This window comes from Pristis pectinata, chromosome 13, assembly GCF_009764475.1.
Source record: "Pristis pectinata isolate sPriPec2 chromosome 13, sPriPec2.1.pri, whole genome shotgun sequence".
Classification (NCBI taxonomy): domain Eukaryota; kingdom Metazoa; phylum Chordata; class Chondrichthyes; order Rhinopristiformes; family Pristidae; genus Pristis; species Pristis pectinata.
In genome coordinates this window covers 36,194,241-36,211,752 of record NC_067417.1, presented here as the reverse complement: position 1 = coordinate 36,211,752, position 17,512 = coordinate 36,194,241, and the positions used below count along the sequence as shown (strand labels likewise).

General features: G+C 40.0%; 1 long non-coding RNA gene across 2 annotated transcripts; it reads right to left on the bottom strand.

Annotated features, from left to right (window-relative positions):
• Positions 1 to 223: 223 nt before the first annotated feature.
• On the bottom strand, positions 224 to 17,152 carry LOC127577492 (uncharacterized). 2 transcript variants are annotated; one of them, XR_007957384.1, is made up of 3 exons: positions 16,911 to 17,152; positions 12,776 to 13,830; positions 224 to 1,389 (listed from the first exon to the last, which is right to left on the bottom strand). It is a non-coding gene; the product is annotated as an uncharacterized LOC127577492 (long non-coding RNA). The 2 variants fall into 2 exon arrangements; XR_007957385.1 differs by lacking the exon at positions 224 to 1,389 and adding an exon at positions 8,274 to 10,163.
• Positions 17,153 to 17,512: the final 360 nt, after the last annotated feature.

Here is a 17,512-nt window from a genome sequence, read left to right as displayed (position 1 = left end):
AAGAGCAAATAAATAAACACCTAAGCTTACAAAAGAAAAAAATAGCCATTGCCCATGCCAAGAATGTGTAAATTAAGTAGTTTACATTTTCAGATTGTAAACTTACAAATAAATAAATAAAATTCAGTAAGATTACATTATAAAACCATAAACAGAGTGTCACGAACCAGCAACAAAAGAAACACACTGAGCATGATTTAGTGTTAAAAACTATTTTATTAATTACTACTTATGATAATACGTAAAATAAAAGTAAAAATGTTAGTATGTTAGAATTCAAAAATGTTAAACCTCGAACATTAACCCCAAAACTAAACTCTTCGTGTGTGTGTGGGTGGCAAAGTCCAAAACTCCCAGTTCCGGAATGGTTCTTAAAGTTCAGTTCTGCAAGCCATAAGGTGAAACATGAGCAAGGGCTTCTTCAACAACCACCGTTGTCCAAAGATAAGATGTAGACGTAGAGAAACATAGAGAGAGTACATATGAAATCCAAATGTTCCACGATGGAACCCAAACGACACTTCAGTGTTTACTCGGTAGTGATTTCCTCATCCCGAAAAGCATCCGAATCGTGGTCGTCCACACACAAATACCTGTTTCCTTCTACAGGTCAGCAACAAAGTGAACTCCACCGGATTACTTCCAACTTCCATACATGGATTTCAGTGGCAAACACAGTTATTGTTTCTCATCCATCGATAGAGAAACAAGCAGGCTGGTGTCTCTCTCCCTTCTCTCTCTCTCTCCTTCTTCTTCTGACTTCTTCAACAACGTCATTACGTCCTTTATCTTCTATTGACGTAAGCACGCCCCACACACACATACACACACTCTCTCTATCTTAAAGGGACTTTCACTGAGTCCGTAACAAGAGGTAATTTACAATAATCTAAACTCCAAAATGTAATAACAGATGGAAGTTATAATTGCTTATAATTAGTTTTTAATGTACTCAGCTCTTTTGCTCAATTTTCATTCTCCTTGACAGCACCAGGCAACAAGACAGTCAAAGCAGAATAAACTCAGGATAATATTCATCACAAACAGTTGTCAAAGGATCAGATGATGAACAACTATTGCACAAACTTGGCCCTTGTATTGGTTTGACTTGAAAAAAAAAAACAGAAGATACAGCACCTTTCACAATCTTAGCATATCCAAAATGGGCAGCATCTTAAGTACAGTCACTTATGTAAAGAAACACAAAGAAAAGGATGAATACAGCAGGAGCCCATACACACAAAAAAAGATAATGGGCTAGATTTTTCTGCAAGGTCGTTTGTTTGTACAAGTATTTGAGCAGACAGTCTACAGGGTTTTGCACGGAAAGCACAGCATCTTCTTCAGAAAATACAAGTTCCGAATTAACATCACGAGCAACTCTGTATCCTATTAAACAAATCAGTTTAAAGACTCATTCATAAGCAACATTGGCTTTGAACCAGGCTGTGTATACTCAAGGTACAACATACATTGAGTATACAAAGCAAACTAAAGAGAGAAAGAAAGACAAGAAAGTGAAAGACAAAGAACATTAAAAAAAATCTCCATCAACAATCAGACACTGATGAAATGACACTTAACACTTAAAAACATTAAATTATCAGATCCAAATTAGCTGTTTGGCAATAATAAAAATTATCACATCAATAAATTTGAATGTTAAATCAGAAGTCAAGATGCCATCTTTAGAACACCTAGACAGGAAGATGCATTTCAGACTATAAATTTCCAATATCAATGTTAAACTCCACACAAGATAGTCAGAAGTTGGCCCAGTTTTGCACATTAAATAACAATAAGCACTATCGGCCTAATATCCTGTGAAATTATCTATTATAAGCAATGTGGGTTGATGACAAAAAAATGCCCAGGTCACCCATTCTCCTTCAAAGCAACACAATGAACTCTTAACTTCATTCAAAGGTCTTCAGTTCAACATTCAGCCAAGTGATGAGAATCCGGCAGGGAATACCATACAATACTAATGAAACACTCAAGGCTCTGGAGTGGGAGTCTGAATCCACAACTGACTGATGCTCTCAAGGGCAAGGTTGGTACCCAAACCAAACGTCAGGACGTCCACTGTTTACTTATTTGTTTACATAAATATGCCTAAAACAGCCCACCTGGTCCACTGGAGATGACTGCTCTGACAGAGGTGGAGGTCTCTGCTCTTTCAATTTCTTCTCCAATGTTACAGATGTATACTTTCTTTTCCTCATGGTCTTCCCCTTCCTTCCCTCTTTTGTTTTTCCCTTTAATGAAGGTAATGATGAACCTGCCCCTCGACATCCTGCCCCCAAACTGAATCTGGAACCAAAGCTGACACTCAGCCCCACCTCTGAGCCACCCAGCAGCTACATTCCCCCTCCTCCATCATCTCACGTCTGGCAGTTATTCCCGCCCCTCCCTGCCGACGTCAGTCAGACCTCCCGTTACTAATAGTAACAGGAGAAGGGGCCGAAAACCCGCCCGCCACCTTCCTTTCAATTCACCTGCGGCTACCTGCTGGTAATGCGCCTGTGCGCATCCCGCAAGGGATTCTGGGGGTTGTAGTCCGAACCCAAAGCCTTGGCTGCGTCAGCTCGTTCCTGCGGACTACACCTCCCAGAATGCAACACGTCACAGCTGCGCTGAGGGCCATTGGCTGCGCTGCTCCAGGAGGGAAATTTAAAGCGTGAAGCTGCATGTGATGGGAACGTCTCGGGGTTAATTACACCTGCAGTTCACCTTGGATCATCATCATCATCATCATCATCATCCCCATCATCCCCCCCCCCCACCCCCACCCCGCATCTTGTGCAGGTTTGGAATGTTTGTTATTGTCTTTGGTGTTAGCAAACTTTGAAAAAAATATATTAAAAATAATTAATCATGCTTTAAAACGAGTAAAACATATAAAGAGACCAGAAAAACTTTTAATTTTTTGCCATAACTAATTCACAAAAATATAAAATATCTAAAACTTACAAGACATCCTTACATTTGTTGCTTGTCACTGAAATGAATGGAATATTTGACACTGAGCGAAGTTTATCCTGGCACTGGTTCAGCACCCTGATATTTTGACATAACATCTGAGAAACTGCAGAAGTTGTACATTCCTCTGCTGGAAACCATGAGGAATGCCGGGGATGCTAACAGCTCCATGCCTGGGTTTATTTTTACTTTATCTGTGAATTTTCTAACCATATTGCATCAGTATTATGAGAGCCTCATGAACCCCCGTGATCTTATCTTGAACTTCTATGGTGGCCACAGACTGTAAATTGGAAACGACCACTTTAATTCACAGTTCAAGAATATGTTTTCATGTCACTTATGTTTTCATCTGTTTATATATCCCAATGTAGTTTATGAGATGAAAACAGCATCTACTGGAAGAAAGAGGAACCAGTCAATGACCACAAGTAGAAAAGACATGTTAAAACCTATTATTAAAAATTCCATTTTGTCAGTATTTTAATACTGTATTCATTAGTGATTAGATAACAACCACGATTAATCATAGATAGATCATATCAGACATCTTCAATCCCAGTCTCATTGAAATGTCAATCAATATTCCCTGGATTCATTTCATCAGCATTTAAATGCATATAATATTTTGGCTTTCATCTCAATGGGATCAGACCATAAATGGGTGGAAATTATTCCACAGTCATATGAAGCCCTTATCAGGCCACATCTGGAGTAATGTGCTCATTCTAGGCCATGTACCACAGAAGGTTTAGTGCATCACAGATTAACCTGACTGAAACTACAATCAAAAAGGTTGAGCTATGAGACAGGATATGTAACAGGCTTGTTTTCTCTTTAGTATTGAAGATAAAAAAGTGATCTTTGTAGCTGAAATTTGAAGTTATTTTGAGCATGGAGTGTGGGCAATATATGAGATGTCAAATGCATCCACCAAAATTCTTTCAGAAAGAGTATAAAAACAGCCAGTGCACAAAGCTGTCACTTTTCTAGATATGGACATTAATGGAAGAAGCATTTATTGCTCTTCTGTAGATGTATGATATGATCTTCTTGTGATTAATCTTGGCTGTTATCTAATCATTAATGAATGTGGTATTAAAATACAGGTGATACTGAACTTTTCTTGTAATCTGATATAACTTTTCTTTCCGATTTGTGGTTATCGACTGATTCCTCTTTCTTCCAGTAGTTGCTGTTTTCGTCTCACTAGGATACAAAAACAGATGAAACCATAAATGGCGTGAAGACCTATTTTTTAAAGTGTGAATTAAGGCAGTAGTTTCCAATCTGAGGTTTGTGACCACCTTGGAAGTTGCAGCAAAGATTACAGAAGGTTAGTGAGGCTTTCGTAATATTGATGTAATGTAGTTAGAGAGTTCACAGGTAAAGTAAAAATATACCCAGTCATAGAGCTGTTAGCATCCCTGGAATTCCTGGAACAGCTCCAACTCCCCAGAAGGAGTGGCTTGTAACGCCATCAGGGATTTATGGTTTGGTATGTGTTTTACTGAGTGTGAACAATTGTGGCTTTTATTTAAAAAGGCTGTTAACTACTGAGATAATGAACAATTTAGTTGAACAGGGAATTAATCCATAGGTGCATTATGTCTCAGAGTTTTGTGATTATGCCTTGAAGAGAATATCAGAAGTTTACTTCCTTGCATTGTGAACTCCTGATCTCACCCAAGCCATCAAGCAAAGCTAAGCATTTTCACTTGTGCTGAGCAAACCCAAAGTGTTCACACTCTCCACAATGATGGTCATCCAGATGTGATTCAGGAACAAGTTATCTCAGTAGTTTTTAAATGAAGGATTGTGAATCACCAGGTATGGTTTTAAAAGCGAATGGGGGCAGGGAGGTGGGGGAGGGACTGCAAACTGACAGTTTGTAGAATCTAGGAAAGTATTTTATCCCTGTTTCTCTGCTTGAGAAAAGTCTGATCGCAAGCATGACAATGATTTCATTTCTTAGTTTTAAATTACACCATTATTAAATAACTTCAATGAATTGTTTGCAAGAAGGGCATGACCACTAGGTGGCACCATGTACCAATCTTACATCTATTTTTAATGTACCTGGGTTGGAAACAACTGAAATACTTTTATAACATTGGATATGAACATATATGTCTCGAAAATTATCTTCAGCATTTAAGCTTCCTTTTGTTGTAGTTTTTTTTTCTGCTCTCCATCATTTTCCTTGATTTTATGCACATACTATAACCAAGAGTCAGATGAACAATGCGGACCTGAACAATGTACTTAAATGTGCTAGAGAGAAATGTATTCGGACCCTTAGCTTAGGCTTCCCACGCCACCCCCAGACCTCCTGCTTGTGGTGTGTTGGCTCCTAGTGTGGGCTTATATTGTTTTTTTAAGCTTGGAATCTGGAAGAGATGCACCTTCAGGTCGATCTCCTTTTTACTTACCCATAACAAAGTAAGCTGTAATTTAAAAATGGCCATATAAGACCATATGATCACGAGACACACGCGCAGAATGAGGCCATTTGACATATCGAGTCTGCTCCGCCATTCGATCATGGCTGATTTATTTTTCCCTCTCAACCCCATTCTCTTACCTTCTCCCCATAACCCTTGACACCTTTACTAATCAAGAACCTATCAACCTTCGCTTTAAGTATACCCAATGACTTGGCCTCCACAGCCGACTGTGGCAATGAATTCCACAGATTCACCACCCCCTGGCTATAGAAATTCCTCCTCATCTCCGTTCTAAAGGGACGTCCTTCTATTCTGAGGCTGTGCCCTCTGGTCCTAGACTCTCCTACGACTGGAAACATCCTCTCCACATCCACCCTATCCAGTCCTTTCAATGTTCGGTAGGTTTCAATGAGATCCCCCCCTCATCCTTCTAAACCCCAGCGACTACAGGCCCAGAGCCATCAAATGCTCCTCATACGTTAACCCTTTCATTCCTAGGATCATTCCTGTAAACCTCCTCTGAACCCTCTCCAATGCCAGCATATCCTTCCTTAGATACGGGGCCCAAAGCTGGTCACAATACTCCAAATGTGGTCTGACCAATGCCTTATAAAGCCTTAGCATTACATCCTTGCTTTTGTATTCTAGTCCTCTCAAAATGAATGCCAAACTTGCATTTGCCTTCCTTACTACTGACTCAACCTGCAAGTTAACCTTTAGGGACTCCTGCACTAGGACTCCCAAGTCCCTTTGCACCTCTGATTTCTGAATTTTCTCCCCATTTAGAAAATAGTCTATGCCTTTATTCCTTAATAAAGGAATATCCTGCAAGCTATCTTTCAGATTAAAGTCAGAAACCCATATCCTGGAATGTAAAGGAAAAAGAATTTCTTGCATGTGTTTTGCATTGTGCTTTAACGTAAAACTGAAAGCTGGAAATTCTTTAACGCAATTCCAGAGGAAAATGTAGAACTTAGAACATAGAACAGTACAGCACAGGAACAGGCCCTTCCGTCCACAATGTTGTACTTAACTAATTAAACTAGTAATTAAATGTCTAACTAAACTCGTCCTTTCTGCATACACAAGCCCATATCCCTCCATTCGCTGCACATTCATGTGCCAATCTAAGAGTCTCTTAAACACCTCTATCATACCTGCCTCCACTACCACCCCTGGCACCACATTCCAGGCACCCACCTCTCTCTGTGTAAAAAAAAAGAAAACAACTTGCCCCATACATCTCCTTTGAACTTACCCCCTCTCACTTTAAATGCATGCCCTCTAGTATTATTGTATTGGTTTATTATTGTCACTTATACTGAGGTACAGTGAAAAACTTGTCTTGCATACCGTTCGTACAGGTCAATTCATTACACAGTGCATTGAGGTAGTACAGGGTTAAAACAATAACAGATTACAGAGTAAAGTGTCACCACTACAGGGAAGTGCATTGCAGGTAGGCAATAAGGTGCAAGGTCATAATGAGATAGATTGTGAGGTCAAGAGTCCTTCTCATTCCTATAAGGGAACCATTCAATAGTCTTACCACAGTGGGATAGAAGCTGTCCTTATGGTATGTGCCCTCAGGCTACTGTATCTTCTGCCTGATGGGAGAGGGGAGAAGAGAGAATGATCCTGGAGGGTCATATTAGACATTTCAACCCTGGGAAAAAGATACAGGCTGTCTACTTCTATCTATGCCTCTCGTAATCTTATAAACTTCTATCAGGTCTCTCCTCAGCCTCCACCGCTCCAGAGAAAACAACCCAAGTTTGTCCAATCTGTCCTCATAGCACATGCCCTCTAATCTAGGCAGCATCCTCTCCAAAACCTCCACATCCTTCCTATAAAGGGCCAACTGGTATTGAATGGAATATTCCAGATGCAGCCTAACCAGAGTTATTGAAAAGTGCTGTGTTGTTCAAAATCAGAGTAAGAAGGACAAGTTGCACACATTTCTGGATGCCTTTGCCCTTGTCAGAAATCCATCTTCTCATTTTCAGTGGGAATTTCATTCTCCCCAAATAATATCAGTAATAGTGCAACATTCAACATTTGTCTGCCATGAGATTTTCAACCTTACTGTTCTGAAAAATGACAATTCTTTTCTCATAAACATCCAGCTTTTTGTAATTCCTCTTTTTCTGACACCCTTCTGGGAGCTTTCTATTACCCGTGTCCCAGTCCTGCACTATCTGTTCAATGAGCAGCAACAGTCCCCTGCAGCTGGAAACCTGTTGGACGTATTGTGCTCCCTGAAGAGCTGGCTGCCAAGGTTGCAGCTGTAGGACTAAGTGCTGGCAAATAGTTCAACACAATAATGCTGGCTGATACCTGCACAGTTAGACCGGAAACCCCAAGAAAGATGTGCTTTGAACCTCACAATTGAAGATTATGATCCTTATGGCACATTTACAAATCATTTTCAGGTGGCGCACTAACACAGTTTTAGCAGCAGTAAAAAGGTAGTGAAGCAAGTTCCAGGCTAATATTCGAGAAGGTGTTATACTTTGATCTGAGAGATGACAGAGAGGTTATAGAGTATATTATGGAGACTGCCGATGCTGGAATCTGGAGCATAAAACAAACTGCTGGAGGAACGCAGCAGGTCAGGCAGCATCTGTGGGGGTAGAGGGATGGTCAGTTTCTTGGATTGAGACTCTGCATCATGACTGAGAGTGCAGCGGGAAGATAGACAGTATAAAGAGGTGAGAGGGAGGGGTGAGTCTCTGTGTCAACTCTCCTTCTCACCTCTTTATAGTGGTTATCTTCCCTTTGTACTCTTGGTCCTGATGCAGGGCCTCAACCCGAAATGTCGACCGTCCCTTTGCATCTACAGATGCTGCTTGACCTGCTGAGGTCCTCAAAGAGTATAGTATAGTTGGTGTGGTTGGCAGGTGTGAGGTTATCTTTACAAAGTAATCATTGTCATAAATTGTGATCATTAATATCCATTTTCAGGGGTTACTAGTGTTCCCAGAGCACTAGCTTATATTCCAGCTTGTCTTTATTTTGAAGCATAATGAAGATTGAAAATTACTGCTAATGTTTCATTTGGCAAAGAAGCAACTTTGTACTTGTATTGTGGAGGAGTACATTTCCTGCTTGTGATTTATCTTTAGTTGACAATGCTGTCCTTATTTTAAATAAATGAAATACTCACTTAAATATAATTGCAATATTTTCTATTGTTTTCTATTATTTTGAGTGAAAGCTGGAATCCCTACTTCGCTTTCCCATTCACTAACATGCACTCGAAGTGACATTTCACAACAGCATACAGTGATGCCAATACCATGGCAGTCCTGGGCTTTGAAGGATTAAAGAAAGCTCTAGTATGTGACTACGTGCTGAACTTCACTCACTTCAGATTCAACAGCTTATTTCCTATAAAAGCTATTAATTGCTTCAGAGGAACCCTGCTAGTCAAGTGCGTCAATGAAAATAAATTAGTACAGCTTCAGACAAGTTTGGGAGAAAGTTAAAGTATTGACTCCATTCTTGATATTAAATATAGAATAATAGCTGTAGAAGAATGCATTCCAAACGTACATGTAATCCCTCATTGGTTTTCTTTGCCAATAAATAAGTAAGTCATTACCATTTGAAAATGGGCTAATACCGACTGGTGAACACTTCAGGAAGAGAGATTGCAAATGTTTCATTGTTATATATTACAATCTATCAATTTCGAATATTTTGGTTTTGATCCCTCAAAAACTTAAATGGAGTTTTTGAGGGATCAAAACGTTACTTACGTTACTTCCTCTGAGCATATCTTTGAGTTTTTCCCTCCAAGCTTTCCAGGGATTTATGAAGACTTCTCAATAACTTCACTTGCCCCATTGGGCTGTCTCCCTCCATAAACAATGCATGCATTTGTCCAGGTTATACCAGCAACACAGCACAAAGTCCTCACTTGCACGGGGATCAGAAATGCAGGCCCTCCCAATTGCAGTTAGATTCTGTAGCAACGGGGTGACTATCTGAAGACTCCACTTGGAATCATGATTTTAATCTGGTGAACGAATTTCAAGACAATGTGCTTTTGTGTTTTTTTAAAGTAAATAATGCACTAATTATTTACTGATACCTAAGTAGAGCATGTTTTACATAAGGAGGTTACTAAATAAAAGTATTGGCCCAGAGTTAATTTGCAGATTTAATTTCACCTCTAGAGTAACCTTATATCATTTTCTTCATGTTACCTCAAAAGTGTCACAGATTACAGATGTACTTAATGGCCCTGTATCATAAGTGTATGTAATTCTGCTCCATGGACTTTATCATGTGTTCTCGATTTATGCTTCTGTGTTGAGTTTGGGGGAGCACCACAACGGCAGAGATGCCATTTTACAGACAATTACTAAATTACATCTCAATTTAATTCAGATAGTTATACCTGTCCTGTTTCTCTCTCCATGTATGCTTGTGACCTGTTTTGTCCCTGAGATAAACAGAAAATCTATTCGTCTGGACCAGCATTTGCAATAACTGATTATCTCGTCATTTATTTCTATGGGACCTTGCTGTGTGCAGTTTGGCTGCTACATTACAATGGTGATATAGATAACTTCATCAACTGTAAAGTGCTTTGAAAAATTCTGAGATTATCAGAGGTGCTATGTCTTCCTTTTTATTTTATTTGACATTTTTCTAAGATATAGAGTTGGCAGATAAATATGAAAGGGAAACAAGAATACTAGAAATCCTCAGCAGGTCAGACTGTATCTGTGGAGAAAGAAACAGGACAAATACAGATATTTGCATTTAATTAAATTGGTTTCAATGTTAAACCTATTATCTTACTCGAGGAAACTGGTCTTCTGCTGTCATTTCACTTGATGACTTAAAAAGGATTTGTGGGAATAAAGGCATTTTGTTGCACTTTGTTGGTTCTCTCAAAAGGATGGCACAACAGTCTGGCCAGGCACATTGCTCCCCTGAGTAACAGGTCACATTAGATGTAGTGATGCTCAGCCTTCATTTTAAACAATTAACACCTTTCTACTATCTAACACCAGGGTATGAGTCAAGACGCGGTGCATTTTTCTCTTTTAACAGGCACAGGTGATATATTCATTTCTCATTATATTATACAACAGCAGCAATGAAGCATTGTAGGAGAGTCACCATTTTATCAGCAGCAACCAACAACTCAAAATACTTTTATAGTCATGATCCTCTAATACTTATCAAGCAGTTAAAAGGCTGTTAAATCAATATAATGGCTGAACCGTCCGTTATCGCAGTTGCAAAGTGTGTAATATTTATGCAGTATAACACAATAAAAATTGAAACAAAGCAAAATGCTGTTACCAAGCATGAGCTGGTATGTTCATTGCTATTATGTGATTGTACACAGGACATACTGGGAGGTCCACCAGTCAAATTAATTAGTCAATTTGTGTTTGTGGCATTCTGATAAATGGTTTTTGATGGTGCAAATCTCCCAACAGGCAGGTGTGGCAAAAATAACTCCACCAGGTGGCGGCATTTACTACTGCAGTTGCCCGGTTGTGCTCAACATGACTTTTCTGACAATGAATCAATTTCACTGAAGAAGTCACAACTAGAACTTAATATTTAAAACTTTAATGGATAGTTGATGTTAGATGAATATTTTCAATGATTAGCTACTGCTTATAGTTAGCCACTTATAAGGAATTTGGTAGCCAGCTGATAGAAGTTGAAATTAAACACTTGTTTCTACCAAATGCAGGATTTGTTGTTAAAAATCAGTCAGAAAGAAATGAGATGATTTATATGCAGTGTTCAACTTTAAAACAACTGTTGGTCATATGAACGAGATGAAGTTCGAAGGAGCAGTCAGAGAAAATCTGTGGTTGACTGTAGACAACTGATAATGTGGGAAGAAGAGGGTGCAAACTTTATTACTGTTAAAGGGTGTTGATTTTTATTTGTGGTGTTTGATATATTAATAGCTAATACACAGTTATTAATAGATAAAAAGTTTTCTTTTTTTATTCATTTTTCAGGATCTGGGCATCAGCTGCAAGGCCAGAATTTATTGCCTGGTTCTGATTGCTCCAAGGTCACTTCAGAAGGGAGTTAAATGTCAACCACATTGATGGGTCTGGAGTCACATGTAGGCAAGACTAGGTGAGGATGGGGGAAACATTGGTAGGAGACATTTTAGGCCACCGAATAGTAGTTACAATACATTGTGTGGCATACATTAAGAAATTAAACTTGCATGTAACAGGGGTAACACAGTAATCAAGGGAAACTTTAACCTACTTATCGACTGGATGAATTAAATTTAATGTGCTAAAGAGGATGAATTCATGGAATGTATTTGAGATTTTTATTGGAACAATATGTTGGGGAACTAAACAGGGAAATGGCTATTTTGGATTTTGATTTGTGCAATGAGAAAGGTCTTTGGGGAAGGCGATGATATGATCGAATTTTATGCTGAGTTTGAAAATGATGAAAGTGATGTTGTTTATTGTGAAACCAGGGTCTTGAATCTAAACAAAGGAAATTATGAAAGTCCGAGAAGAAGGTTGGCTGTGATTGATTGGGAGAATACATTCAAAAGCATGATGTTGGACAGACAGATATTAGCACTTAAATTATGTGCAAGTTGCAAAAGAAGTACATTTTTTAAGGCACAAAAACCCAAAGGAAAAGTGATTCATCCAGGGCTGACAAGAGGAATTAAAGATAGTTTTCAATGAAAGCAAGAGACTGATAAAGTTGCCAGAAATAGCAGTCAGCCTGAGGATTGGACGCATTTTCGGGGTCATCAAAGGAGGACCAGGAAATTAATAAAGAAAGGCGAGATGGAAAATGAGAGTAAACTGGTAGGAAATATACGAATGGACCGTGAGAGCTTTTTACTGGTAGATAAAAAGGAAAAGACTAGAGAGGCCAAATGTGGGCTCCTTACAGACAGAGAGTGGAGAACTTATAATGGGAAATTAAAAAAATGACAGACTAACTAAACAATTACTTTGCATTTGTCTTCATGGAGGAAGCCAGACAAAACTTGCCGGATATATCTGAGACTCAGAGAGTGAGGAGGAACTGTGTATTAGTCAGAAATTAGTACTAGAGAAGTTGGTGAGTTTGAAAGCTGATTAATTCAAAAGGGCGTAATGATTTACAGCCCAGAGATTTGAAGGGAGTGCCTGTAGAAATAGTGCCTGTGTTGTTGTTACAACGGTACAATGACGAATAAAGAAATAATGAAATGAATGAAATAGTGAGCGCCCTGGTTGTCATCTTCCAGGGTTTTATAAGCTTTGGACATATTCATGTAGATTGGAGGGTAGCAAACGTGATTCAGTATTTAAGAATGGAGGGGAACTACTGACCTGGTCGCGCACAGTCTGTGGTAGGGAAAATGCAGGAAATTATATTGAAGGATGTCATTCCAGAACACCTTGAAAAGGATGGAAAAACGCAATGATGCCGGAGGAACTCAGCAGGCCAGGCAGCATTGGTGGAGAAAAGCAGGCGGTCAGGTCCTGAAGAAGGGTCCTGACCCGAAACGTTGACCGCCTGCTTTTCTCCGTGAATGCTGCCAGCCTGCTGAGTTCCTCTAGCATCATAGTGTTTTTCATCTGCAGTCCTTTGGTTCACCTTGAAAAGAATAATAAGATTGAGCAGAGTCAACATGGAATTATGGAAGGTAAACCATGCACAACTAATCTACTTGTGTTCTTTGAGGATATGATGAGTGAACTAGATAAGAGGGGATCAGTGGATGTGGTACGTAAGACTTTTGATAAAGTCCTATACAGGAGTTGGAGATAATACACTCAATATAGATTGAACAGAAAACACATAGTGGGAATCAACAGATCCTTCTCAGGTTGGTCAGCACTTGGGCTCCAGCTACTAGCAATCCATATCAACAATTTGGCTGAGGGGACCAATATATTTCCAAGTTTGCTGATGATACTAAACTAGGCAGGATTGCAAGTATGTAAGGAGGCTTTGGGGGATAAGGACAAGCTGGGTGAAAGGGCGAAAACATTGCAGATGGAACGTGATGTGGAAAACTGTGAGGTCATCCACTTTGGTGAACATAACAGAAAGGTGAATATATGTTCGGTGATGAGAGATCGGGTGGTGTTGCTCTTCAAAGGGATCTGGCTGGCTTCACACAATTCACTGAGGGCCAACACACAGGAAGGAAAATGGGAGGGTTTGACTACAGCAGTAAGGATGTCATATTGCGACTGTATATGGCCTTAATGAGATTGCATCTGCAGTATTGTGTACAATTTTACATAACTATTGAAGGTTGTACTTTCCATATAAGGAGTGCAGTGAAGATTCATTAGGCTGATTCCAGACACTGGACTGTCCTATCAAAGGGTTACAGACCCAAAACATTGACTGTTCCTCTTTCCATGGATGCGGCCTGACAAGATAAGATAAGATGTCTTTATTAGTCACATGTACATCGAAACACACAGTGAAATGCATCTTTTTGTGTAGAGTGTTCTGGGGGCAGCCCGCAAGAGTTGCCACTCTTCCGGCGCCAACATAGCATGCTCACAACTTCCTAACCCATACATCTTTGGAATGTGGGAGGAAACCAGAGCACCTGGAGGAAACCCACGCAGAAACGGGGAGAACGTGCAAACTCCTTACAGACAGCGGCCAGAATTGAACTCAGGTTGCTGGCGCTGTAATAGTGTTAAGCTAACCGCTACACTACCGTGACTGCTGAGTATTCCATAATTCTTTTGTTCCAGGCAGGCGCATTTGCTTATGGTTAGAAACTGGGACTACAATCTCTAGAGTTTAGAATAAGAGGAGATCTCATCAAAACTTACCAAATTGTTGAAGGCCAGATGCACAGATATCAGAGGTACAGTATCGGAGTAAGGGCATGCTGTTTAGGACTATGATGAAGAAATGTTTCTTAATTCAGAGGGTAGTGAACCTTTGTAACTTCCCATCCCAACTCAATATCTGAGGCACAGATATTGAGTTCATGCTAAACAATATATTTCTGGATATTAAGGGAGTCAAAGGAAATGGGAAGAGTGCAGGAAAACAGCACTAAGGTGGAAGATCAACCATGATCTTGAGGAATGGCAGAGCAGGCTTGAAGGGTCAGATGGCCTACTCCTGCTCCTATTTCTTAAATTCTTATGTTCCTCTCCTATAGGACATTAATGAACAAGATGGACTTTAAAACAGCCCAGCAATCCATTATTACTTGACTGAATTTTATTAACTTCCAGATTATTGACTGAATTTAAATTCCGCAGCTCCCATGATGGGATTTGAACTCAGATCTCCGGATTGTTAACCCAACCTCTGAAGTACTCGTTCAATAACTTAACCAGTGCATCATCACCACTGCCACTCTGGGTAGGTTCTGCTTTACTCCATCATTTCGTGTCACAAGAGTAACAGGCTTGTTATTTGTAGTGTTGAAGACAACATCTCCCACTGACGGTTCCAGTTGCTTTGCAGTTTTGCTGTTGAGGTGTCTATTTGCCATTATTTTTCCTTCCCACTGCCCAGGTGTTGTGAACTCAGTTTATTTACTGGAGAAGAGCTGGCTAATTTCACATGTGGTCTGGAATAAGGAACTTGACTTCCAGGTGTTTTCCTGAAAAATGGGCTTGTTTGCCATTCTGACCACCTTTGCAAATTCAGTTGGAATTGATTTGAGGCTATACTTGTATAACTTCCTTTCTCCCGGTGGTTGAATTGTTGGAAAGATGATAGAGAGGGATGTGGTCCTACTGATAAACTAGCCATATGGGATAAAACCATGAAACTCTTTAATTTTGTGCAAAAGTTTAGTTTCACTCTGGTGGTAGGAAACCATGAATAGCTGGACGAAGTTACGTACTCATAACGGGAAATTTTCACATGTCGAGAATGAACCCTCAAATGAAGCCTCAACAGAGTTGCAAGCTGGATCTGTATTGGAAACACCCGCTGGATTCTGTTTCCGTTAAGTAAAATCCACAAAGACAGAGAGATGCCTTCTGTGACCATCACAGCCAAAATACACCAGTAGTGAGAGATTACAGTGGAATTTTATTTATATTAGCTGACTGTTATTCATACTGCATCCCACATAAATGTGGCTGCAAGGATTTCCATTAGTGTCTGCAATTTTTGTAACAAAAGCTAATCACAAGGATTATAATTGCACATTAAAGAGACCTTGTCTATTCCATTGGTGAGCTTATGGGAAATCTGCTATTGAATGAGTATTTCCTGCATATGAGTGATGATGGAGAATAATTCTGTGGATCATATTTATAACTCCTAATAAACTCATTTATCTCGACGTTTCGTAATGATCGGCATTGCCAAGGTTTAATGTAGTCCTTTAATATCATTATCTCACCAATTCATTTCAAAAGAAAGACAGTTAACAAAAATGTGAATAGCTGGGCTCGAAATATGATACTTCTTTCTCCCTTGGTGAATTTTGGCAATAGATTAATGTGACTTTTAATTGGCAGGAAGTAGAAAAGCCTTCAAAAGCCATATACCTTCATTTATCTTCCCTTCTTCCCACTGAGACCACTGCAGACTGCTGTCCCATCACCTAATGCGCAAGGGAGTGGTGGGGGAGGGGGGGAAGTCCAAGGTTCTTGGGTCTTTCCTGCACTGTCCCCGTGATTTACTTGGACCACGTGGAGAAGCCAAACAGTAAAACCTGGGGTTGCATTGACAAGGCCCAAAGTGTCAGGACTAAGAGGCCTGGTTGTGGCTTCCTCGGTCTTCAACTCAGCCTACAGCATGCCTTCTATCTTAAAAAAGGTTCTCTGGAGGTCACCTTCCTCATTCTGCTCATGCGATAATGTTATACAGGTCCAACTGAATCATTTCTTGATCTTTCCCACTGCAGTAATAAACTTCTTTCTGGCATAAGCAACCTTGCTGGGAACCTTTTGAAGTCAGTTATTTATCCTGACTTCAAAAATGGCTGAAAGGGGTGAGTGAAAATCCTCAGTAAAAGAGGAAAGCCCTGCTCTTAAATTGTGGGCAAGCTTGATATTCAGAAAACATTTCAATATGATTTGATTGCCAAGTTTGGGTATTACATTTTAGAAGGGAAAAAATTATGAGTGGGGTGTATGCTGGAAGTTTGTCTAGTGGCTCTGGTTTGTTTAAGCTGCAGTCAACTATTCTGGTTAGTAGAACTACGTGCCTCATAATTTCTTTTGTTTCCTTCAGAAAATGGACACCTTTAATTTTAACCATACTGCACTACATCAGCAACAAGATACATCAATGAATCATGGTTAGCCTTATTAGAACAACCATAAACTGTATCCAAAGGGCCTTCACTGGGTCACAACGTTTGAAGCTGTTATCATGATACCAATGAGCAACTTTTATTGATGGTCATTTAAATGCCTCACCCAGAGTTGCCCATCCAAATGGTGGTTAACGTGGAGGAGTGCTGAATTATCAGCCGAGGGAGAATGGTAGGTGGTAATCAGGAAGAAGTTTCCTTACCTGTGTTTGGCTAGATCCCATGAAGTCTCACGGCATCAATGTTGAAGGTTCCTTGAACATCTGCCCCCCTACTATAAAGCACCACGCTGCCTCTTGAGGGCTGTTCTGCCTCTGGAACAGAGAAGGTTGATCGTTTAGCCTGTGGATTGCCATGGTTGAGATCATGCCCCAGGATCATTAGCCAATGTCTCTGGACTACTGGTCCAATAACATATTCCTAATACTACTGTTCATCCACAATGTCTTTCTGAGGTTAGTTGAGGTATTTAATGATCCATTCACTGACCTTGCTAATGCATGTCGGGTCTTTGAACCTTTTTCTGCAGTCCTCCAGTTCATTCACCAGTGTTCCTGGAATTGACGTGGGTGACTATGTTCCCAAAACCTTCGGGCAGTGGGTCTGGCACTCTATGGATTTACAATACCCCCTCCTTTCTGCCTCCTTCCTCACATCCAGTGCTGAATCTGCAAAGTGCTGAGCCTGAGTCTCCCATGAGGCAAGCTGAGATCAATTCCACGTTCGTTCTTGCTGCCATAATGACCTTTCTTTCAAAAGGTGCAGGCTGGCACTAAGTAAACAGGCAGGGTACCTTCGAGTGTAT